This window comes from Montipora capricornis, chromosome 4 (assembly GCF_036669925.1).
Source record: "Montipora capricornis isolate CH-2021 chromosome 4, ASM3666992v2, whole genome shotgun sequence".
Classification (NCBI taxonomy): Eukaryota; Metazoa; Cnidaria; class Anthozoa; order Scleractinia; family Acroporidae; genus Montipora; species Montipora capricornis.
In genome coordinates this window covers 15,446,777-15,456,776 of record NC_090886.1, presented here as the reverse complement: position 1 = coordinate 15,456,776, position 10,000 = coordinate 15,446,777, and the positions used below count along the sequence as shown (strand labels likewise).

Genomic DNA, 10,000 nt, shown 5'->3' with positions numbered 1-10,000 from the left:
AGTAAATTGGACTTGAAATGGGGCTTCCATCAAGTAGAGCTCGATACAGAATCACGTCTGATTACTACCTTCATAACACACAGGGGTCTTTTTCGTTACAAGAGGTTAATGTTTGGAATAACCTCAGCTCCAGAGAAATATCAGAAGATTGTTAAGGATGCTCTGATTGGTTGCAAAGGAGTTAAAAATATTGCTGACGACTTAATCATTCACGGATGTGGACTCCAGGAACATGATGAGAATCTGCTAGCTGTTCTGCGCCGTCTCAGAAAGTGTGGATTGACCTTGAATGAGAAGAAGTGCCAGTTCAGACTTCCAAAACTAACATTCTTTGGACACGACTTGAGCAAACAAGGAATTTCACCAAGTGAAGAGAAAGTGTCTGCAATTCAAAATGCCAAGCCACCACAGAATACCGCAGAAGTCAGATCGTTTTTAGGGCTAGTACAATACTGCGCCAAGTTCCTGCCAGACTACGCCCAGGTCGCCGAACCGCTCAGAATCCTTACAAGAAGGGATCAACATTTCATGTGGGAAGACGCCCAAGAGAAATCCTTCCAGAAGTTGAAAGATCTGCTAACCCAAGCAGATACACTCGCCTACTTCAAGAACGAATGCAGAACGCGAATAGTAGCCGATGCGGGTCCCACAGGTATTGGAGCTGTTCTCACTCAGCTACAAGATGGCATGTGGAGGGTGATCTCCTATGCATCGCGAAATCTTACCGACGTGGAAAGGCGCTATTCCCAGACAGAAAAGGAAGGTCTTGCGTTGGTATGGGCTTGCGAGAGGTTCAAGCTGTATGTTTATGGTCGAGAATTTGAGCTAGAGACCGATCATAAACCTCTAAAGCACATCTATAACACGTCCTCTAAGCCGTCCGCACGAATAGAGCGATGGGTCCTTCGCTTGCAGGGATACAATTTCAAAGTGATTTACCGTCCTGGTAAGACCAACATCGCTGACGCCCTTTCAAGGCTGAATTCTATGGATCAGAAAGATCCCAGTGGCGAGGGAGCTGACTTTGTTAGAGTTATTGTACAAGAAAGTACGCCAATGGCTATGACTGCAAGAGAAGTTGAAAGAGAATCAGAAAAAGATCCTGAACTGTGTAGTATTAGATACTACATACAAAGTGGTGACTGGTCTCAATGCAAAATGCCTCATTACCTGAGTGTGATGAATGAACTTTGCACAATAGGGAAGTTAGTCATGCGCGGAACAAGGATCGTCATCCCTCAGAGTCTCAGAAGTGAAGTACTGCGTTTAGCACATGAGGGGCATCAAGGTATTATGAAGATGAAAACCCAGTTGAGAACGAAAGTTTGGTGGCCCAAAATAGACTTTGATGCGGAGAAAGTTTGCAGGAGCTGCCCGGGATGCCAAGTAGTGGGAGAATTTTGTCCACCTGAACCAATGCAGCGCGTAGAACCACCGTCCGGACCATGGCAAGATGTAGCCATCGATGTCTTAGGTCCATTTCCTTCTGGAGAAAACCTACTTGTAGTAGTGGATTACTACAGCCGTTTTTTTGAAGTAGTTGTCATGCGCACAACTACCTCTCAAAAGATGATTGAGGCGCTAACGCCCATATTTACACGGTATGGCTACCCATTCAGTCTTAAGTCGGACAATGCTCCTCAATTTGTATCCGAAGAATTTGAAGCTTTTCTAACTGACCATGGGATTGAACATCGAAAATCCCCACCCCTCTGGCCCCAAGCAAATGAGGAAGTAGAGCGCCAGAACCGAACATTGTTGAAGTCACTCAAAATAGCTGAAGTAGAAGGAAAAAAGTGGAAAGAAGAATTGAACAAATTCCTGTTAGCATACAGAACAACCCCCCATTCCATGTTTGGAAGAGAAGTTAAAACCAAGTTACCGGAACTACGTCCCAATAAGAGTGTTCTGGATGAAGGCGTTAGAGATCGCGACTGGAATCAGAAGCTTGCAGGCAAAGTGTATGCTGACAAACGGCGACACGCTCTTGATAACTCTATCACTCCTGGAGATAAAGTCCTTGTCAAGAACAGCAAGTCATCCGGAAAGTTAACTCCCAACTTTGACACCGAGCCTTGCACTGTTCAGACAAAAGAGGGACAAGAACTAACCTTGAAATCAGCCGAAGGTGTAGTACACCGGAGAAATAGTTCATTTGTTAAACCTTATAAAACTCCAGAGAAGCCGGAGGACTTTGTGGGAGCTGAAACCCCAGCGAGTCCGGTGATCTCACCCCTGCCTGTAGGTACCTCAGAAACCTCAGCAACCACAGAGCCACGGAGAAGGCCAAACCGAACTATACGGATGCCAGCCAAGTTTAAAGATTTTGTTCTTGAAAAGTGAATAGGTATAAAAGACTGTTGAGACTGTTAGGAAGAAGAGTTTTGCGATTGTTGAGATTGTTTATGAATCTCGGGACAATAGACTGTGTTAAGCACTTTGAACATTTTTATTGTTTGTTATAAGTTGAGTTCTGTTTTCACTAAGGAAGGGAATGTAGTGTTTAGCTTAAGAGACATTTTGGTGATTACTACATGATGTATTGCGAGTAAAGAAGCATGGCGTGTTTGAGAATTTTAATTTTCCACGTACCGCGTACCGCGTAGCCAGCTACTTAAGATACTTTGCCATCTTGACTTTAACTCTTTCCGCGTACCGCGCGCGTAGTCAGCTTGTAAAGACACTTCGCCATCTTGACTTCAATTCTTTCCGCGTACCGCGTAGCCAGCTTGTAAAGATACTTCGCCATGTTGACTTTAATTATTTCCGCGTACCGCGTAGCCAGCTTGTAAAGATACTTCGCCATCTTGACTTTAATTCTTTCCGCGTACCGCGTAGCCAGCTTGTAAAGATACTTCGCCATCTTGACTTTAATTCTTTCCGCGTACCGCGTAGCCAGCTTGTAAAGATACTTCGCCATCTTGACTTTAATTCTTTCCGCGTACCGCGTAGCCAGCTTGTAAAGATACTTCGCCATCTTGACTTTGTTTCTTTCCGCGTACCGCGTAGCCAGCTTCTTAAGATACTCGATGTGGCGGGGTATTCTGCAGTTACTCCCCCTGCACAAAACATGCCTTTTTTCGAGAAGATAACCAATCAAATCCTTCGATTAAATTGTGCGCAACTGATTTGCGAACCCGTGCGAAGCGAAAACAAAAGATTGTGCAGGGTCACGGTCAATTCAACATCGATTGCAACAACATTGCTCTCGCTTTTGAAAGTTCTAAGGTTTCATAACCAGTACCTCGATTAACTATGGTTCGAGTCAAAACATTTCTTCCAGAGTCGATCTGGAATGGAGCGTTAACAGGCACTACATGTAATAACATGTAATAACATATTATGTGAATAACACAGTATATATACTGTAACATTTTAAGCCACTAACTATGGTCTGTATAACAAACTATACACCGACTGTAACTATAAATACGCCGTTGAATATTGGCTTACAATGTTACAGTATATTATATACCGACCACAAATTTAGCCATTTAAGGTGGGTGACCTGAAAACACTGACCCCCGGTCCATGGACCCCTCTACGGACTGGGTCCACGGACTGCCTCACGGACCGGTCCACGGACTACCCTTACGGACCCCCTATACGGACCACCCTAAAACAACATAGAAATGAAAATAAATAAAAACTAAAGATTTGACTTACCAGTTGTCCGGATAGACCACACGTGTCACTCGTGTCGGCGAAATCTCAACCATAACGCTTCGCAAATTCAACAGACTAAGGCTCAGTCTCGGATACAAAGTCTATTAATCACAGATTGCCCCTTCCTTCGCTGTGGACCGGAATCCTTCGAAAAAGATTGATAATAAGTAAGTTCTATTTGCATTTTCTTTCTTTCCCCCCGCCATTTTGGCCTCTAGTTTGTCTTCTGCGTACTCTACAACTCTTCCTTGACTGCTGAAGAACTTGTGCTTTTTTCTCTTCCTTCAGGCATTTTACTTTCGCGATAGACTGCTGCCGATTTCTCCGATTTTCTTGCTCGTAATCTTTCGAGGAAGTCATAAGTTAAATTAAGACATGGAAAATCTTATGTTTGCTCTCTTCGGTCAGGTCTTTGCTTTGTAAAAGGAGACAATGTTTTAGAAAACATAAAATTTCTAATTTCTGACTCACGTCAGCGATATCCTACAAGTGCAATTCCACGCTAAATACCCTCTCTTCGATAGCCATTCAGACCGCGAGTTTACCTTTAGCTATGCGATTCTATCGATTCTATCACGATTACGTACGATGAAATCCATCGACTTCGAGGCTATCAAACGCATGGTTACTGTATCAGGAGATAGGAAGGGTAAGCGATTTCAGTTTTTTGTTATTATTATTTTGTTACAAGCAACTTTATTTTGTGGGGGTACGAAGGTTGTTCTGTATCCCCACTGCACATGGTATGTTATGTTCTTGCGAGTATTACAAACGAGATTGTGTTTTGAGGCTGCCAATGGCTGTGAACTTGCCATTGCAAAACAGTGTGTCAAATGATAGTTTAGTACTTCAAAATTATGTCAGAAGCCATTTTGTTTCCTTTGAAGCTAGCATTGCAGTTTATTGGTAATTTTGTACTCCAATACTGTATTTAGTATTGTGTAGTAGGAAAATTAAACAGCAGCAACTTGAAAATGGGTGTGACGAATGAACAGAATGGAACCAGAATTAGTATGCATGACATATTTTTGCCTCAGTGTATTCAGATACCAACATTAAAATGCTTGATACAGCGGTATAGATGTGAGAATAAAGTGACAGTATGGTTAACTAAAATTTTGTGCTACAATATTCACGCACTGTTCTTGAGAGAATGTCAAACGATGGCAAGGAGAACCCTGGGCCTAGAGTGTTTGATCCAGCAAAAGCAGTTAGTGCAGATATTAGTCAAAGGAGTGATGGGAACATAAATCAAGGTTCTATCCATTTTAACGAATTAGTTGATCCTACTCATACAGTTTGTGCAGACTTAAATCAAGGTAATGAATCTGTGTTTGGATCAAATGCAGGAAAACAATGTCTTACTGACATATATTAGTCAGTGAATTGAACTTTTCACAATGGCTACGCCATCTAGAGTCCTGATGCATTGTGGTCTATCCAGGCTAACAAGCCCTGAAAAGGTCAGTTGGTGATTTGAAACAACATCAAGAAAAAAGTAAATAAAATCAAATCAAAAATCGTAGAGAGAAGTATTAGACAGTTTTTTATCCTCGTGCAAAAGACTATATCTCAGACGACCCATATGCATTTTAAGAATTGTGGTGAACTTCTTTGTACGCACATCTAGTATCGCTCTCAAAGTTTGCGATTTTAATTAATCATAGCTCAACACCCTTGTTTCCAGCACCTCCTCTTCTACCTTAGCGGCTTACAACATAAACGCATTGCGTACCTATTATTTTTTTGTCCGATCAAGGGTGGCTGCATGTCAGATCAAACCTTGTCCCTAGCCTGACGTATGACTTATAGCAAAAAATTATTTGCAGACTTGAGAGTTGGTAAATAATTGTTTCAACGTTCGTTTCGACAGGGATTTAGCTTTTTATACGCTTCTTATAAAAAGAGGAAAATATGTTGTCAACATATGTTGTTTCCATTTTCGATGACTTCGGCTGGTCTTTCGTATACCGGATCCGATATAATTAATGTTCATAAAACAAAAGAACGAAGGAAACGTGACAATACCTAATTAGCAAGGCCTAATCGGGATAACAATTGTTCTTTTGTCCTCCGTTATTTTAGTCCGGTATATGAAAGTCTACCCAAGACTTCATTCCAGTTTATTTGGGAAACGTCATTTCTGAAGCTATTCATTTTAAAGTGGACTTTTTTCGCTCGTTTAAAGAGTTTTTCCTTGACAGTTTTAGTAGACAAAATTGAGAAAAATGATCACTTAGTCTGAGATTGCTGATATTTCCACTGTATTGAAGCATAGTTAATAGACGAGAATGGTTATGAAACCCGACAACTTTCTTTGTTGTAGGTTTTTGTTCTCTTTTTTGTCCTTGACCGTGCACAAAACACAATAGCTGTTTACTCCGTACTGAGGAACTAACCAATAGAAACGTGTTGGTTACGTAATTTATGAATAGTGTATGAACGCAAAACAAAAGATTGTGCACGGTCGTGGACTTTCCAACCTAAATCTTGCCATCTTTGTTTGCTCCTTTGATGTTTGCCGAGCTTCCAAACCAGTCCTCTCTATTAACTATGATTGAAGCGACTTGTTCAGGATTATTTACAGACATGTCAGTGAGTTTTTGCGGACACGAGTCGGCTTGCCAATGGTGGGAATGAGATTACAGTTAATTAAAAGTGTCGCAAGAAAATCGTGAGCACCGGCAATGTGCACTTGTTCGTATAAGGCACAGCGTTTTCCCAGAGGAAGCAGGTTTTCTATTGTATCATCGAAATATTTAGGAACTGTTCGGGCGAATTATGTTGACGATAAACGATGCCGTAGACGATGCTTTTCTTTTCTTTGAAGCAAATTTCGTGAAGAAGATGGCTTTCAAAATTGTGGGAAGATGAGAAGCTATATTGCTTAAGCTGTTTTGCATTTGTTGTGTTTTCATTCACGTGATCAGTAACTTTGTTTTTGCACCTAAAACAAAAGAAAACGTTTGCGTGATAATAGAGCTCAATTCCCGGAGGATTAGGTGAAGACACCAACATGGGCGTTTTCCATTTACCAAGAAATTCCGGAAATTCCGGTTGGGATGTAAATGGACGCACATTTTTGGTTCGTTCCACTGGAAATTTTCCGGAATAAACGGAACTTCTGAAAAGGTAGTCCTGTTTTCCCGTTGGAAACTTTCCGATGGAAATGTGTGTTCCATTTACAACTTTTGAAAGGTCTTACCACTTCCAGGCTATTCACGGCCACATTTTTAAATTTTGGCGCTTAAAATTGCAATCACTGGGCAGCGAACGGACTGAGTTAAATGAAACACGTTTTTCACCCGATGGAAATTTCCACCGAAATTTCCGGAAATTTTTTGTAAATGGTAAATTTGTTTGGGACCACCAACATGTCCACCATAACGTCACGTGACAACACTCTATAGAGAAAGTCATATGTGCTGCGTATGCATGTGGAAATTGCCTGTTGTTTACAATAGGCTAGTTTCGAATTGTGCAGCAACAAAAGAACAGTGTCGAGGTTCAGGGGAATAATTAGCATATTGTATTGTTCAAAACAAAGGAAAATGCAAATTATTTCCCTGAACCTCGACTCCGTTCCTTTGTTGCTGCACAATTCGAAACTAGCCTATTGTTGTCGGGCACATTGAGGCTAAACAAATCAAGGTCATAAAGACCGGGCAAGTTTTCAAGAGTCCGTTTAGACTTTCTCGTATATTAAAGGCTGTTATTAAATTTATCATTAATAGAAACGAGATTTCTGGGAAAGTTGAAATAGAGTGAAATCAGGTGAAGAATCCAGGACTTCAACGGGGTTTGGACCCGTAACCCCGCGATGCCGGTGCGACGCTCGATGAATATTGAAATTAGGACGTTTGATGTCGAAAGGTCAAAACCAAATTAATTTGATGAACTGTAAGCAGAGCGTGTACATTTGCCCAAATAAATGTTTGTATCACTTAGAGAGTTAACGGTGCAAATATTGTTAGATTTGGAGCTTTATCGCATGTTAAAAAACGATGCGGTTTCAGGGGTACCTTAAGTCAAGTAAAACCAGGGTGTCTTGAGCCTAAAATTATTTCGGATGCAAACCGTGATTCAAATTTCAAAAACATCACGTGAACCTGCAAAGTAAGCGTTAATTTCTGCGGAAACTAAAAATGGCGATTCCGACAAGAACTCTTAAATTCGCATTTTCTCCAAAATAAAAATACACGTGACTTAAAAAACTATACATTGCATTTAGACACATAATAGCTAGGCTACATTTGGACAAAATTTGAGCAAAATCCATGTTCGAGTTGTGGCCATCTTTTGTTCGATTCTTGTGGACATGCACTCTAATGTTCTTGTTCTTTTCTTAGTTGCTTAGTAGCTCCTATAATGGTATCTTATATTAATAAATGAATTATAAGGAATCTTGTAAACCGCTACTCGCAGTTAGCTAGATAATAAAAAAAAATCAAAGTGCCACTGTCGTTTCTCGTGGATATGAAAGTTTCCGCGATTGTTTAAAATTGGCAGGCTGAAGTTTTCTTTGTGCACTAGTCAGTGTGATATAACAGCTGGATAATTGTGTAACAGCACGGTGGGTAATGCAGAGAATGTGAGGTGATCATGATCCCCTTTGCTGGAATTCAACCCTGTAAAATAAGTCTACCATTTCTCCAATAGGCATAAGATTACTCTTTGATACATCCTCTATAAAGAGCTGTACCATGTGTTCAAAGTTGCTAGTACAGATGACAGGGAAATTTTGAATAAGGTCTGATTTTTGTTGCCAGGTCATATTGTTGATGTCATCAGGTTAGGCAAGTAGAGCAGATCCATTCAGTATTTATTAACACTTTTTGTGCCAGTTATAGACCGAATGCATAAATGGCGGCCAAAAACATATACTTATGTTTATGTGCTAATTAGTCTCACTAGCCTCGTTTGCATGGACAAAATACAAAAGAAAGGTTGCTTGAGAGTGAGCCTTGTGAGTCTAATTAGCATATAAACAAAAGAATACATTTTTGGCCGCCATTTATGCATTCAGTCAATACATTCCTCCAACAAACTTTGCGAATATTTATCACTATAGTTGGCAGAACTGACCGGCCAAACCAGGCATTTGGAAGGACTAACTTTATACCGCCTTCAAATTAACTCTCTTCTAGGATGATACACAATCCTCCGGAAGACATTGATACGAGGGGTTATCATGCAAGTGTAATATGGAAGGGTCCAAATCCGCGATAGGGGACTAAATCCGTTAGGGGATTTAGTCACCCGGGGTCCAAATTCGCTAGGAGGGTGGCGCCGGTCCGTCTTTTCACATTCTCTTGCGAAATCTACATCTATCGCCGAATAGACGTCATGTAGACCTACATCTATCGAGAGCTTTATGACCATGAGAATCCGGAAACGTTTCAGATTCGTGTGCACGGGCAAATTCGATTTGAATACGTTACGTGTGGATCGAAATATTTTTGAATCTGGGAACAAAAAGTTACGGATTCAAAAATATCTGGATACGTGTGGACGGGGCCTTTGTTGGAAGAGAAAACCGTTTGGATATTTATTGGTGTGTTTTTTGCTCCATTTTTAACTGATATTTTCAACACATGAATTCAAACCAAGATTTTAATCCATTAGCCGACCAAGCTCCACGAACGAATTTCCACTCAAACACTGTCTCAGCAACCGAGACTCGCGTTGACCTTGAAATTTCCTAAGATATTTCCCTGGTAGCACTGTTAACTCAAAAGAGAATCTCGCTGGCATAGAAACGCACTATGCAGTCAAAGCGTTAGTCAGTTTTGGACCCAGTCAACAGTTTGCATTTTGTACGTGGGAACAAAAAGTTACGGATTCAAAAATATCTGGATACGTGTGGACGGGGCCTTTGTTGGAAGAGAAAACCGTTTGGATATTTATTGGTGTGTTTTTTGCTCCATTTGTAACTGATATTTTCAACACATGAATTCAAACCAAGATTTTAATCCATTAGCCGGCCAAGCTCCACGAACGAATTTCCACTCAAACACTGTCTCAGCAACCGAGACTCGCGTTGACCTTGAAATTTCCTAAGATATTTCCCTGGTAGCACTGTTAACTCAAAAGAGAATCTCGCTGGCATAGAAACGCACTATGCAGTCAAAGCGTTAGTCAGTTTTGGACCCAGTCAACAGTTTGCATTTTGTACCTAGTTTGCATTTTAAACCCAATCTGCAATCTGGAAACTGCAGTCTGTAGTCGGGTTTGTAGTCTGCATTTTATACTGACCGGTAGGTTATGTTATTTCAAAGATCAAAGAAATAACGACGTCTCCTCCTCTAACACCAGGTAAATGCTCAAACCATTT

The 10,000-nt window shown here is 40.9% G+C and overlaps 1 protein-coding gene across 4 annotated transcripts in view; it reads left to right on the top strand.

Moving 5' to 3' along the window:
• The window catches only part of LOC138045651 (alpha-(1,3)-fucosyltransferase 11-like), a 37,524-nt gene that overhangs the window by 7,053 nt on the left and 20,471 nt on the right, over positions 1-10,000 (top strand). Inside the window, exon 1 of one of the 4 annotated variants that reach the window (XM_068892225.1) lies at positions 9,842-9,981. The exons of 1 other annotated variant lie outside the window; for it this stretch is intronic. The gene's annotated coding sequence lies outside the window, so the exon portion shown is untranslated. Of the gene's footprint in view, positions 1-9,841; positions 9,982-10,000 lie in introns of those variants that run through there. 2 more of the 4 variants (XM_068892224.1, XM_068892223.1) reach the window with 2 other exon arrangements.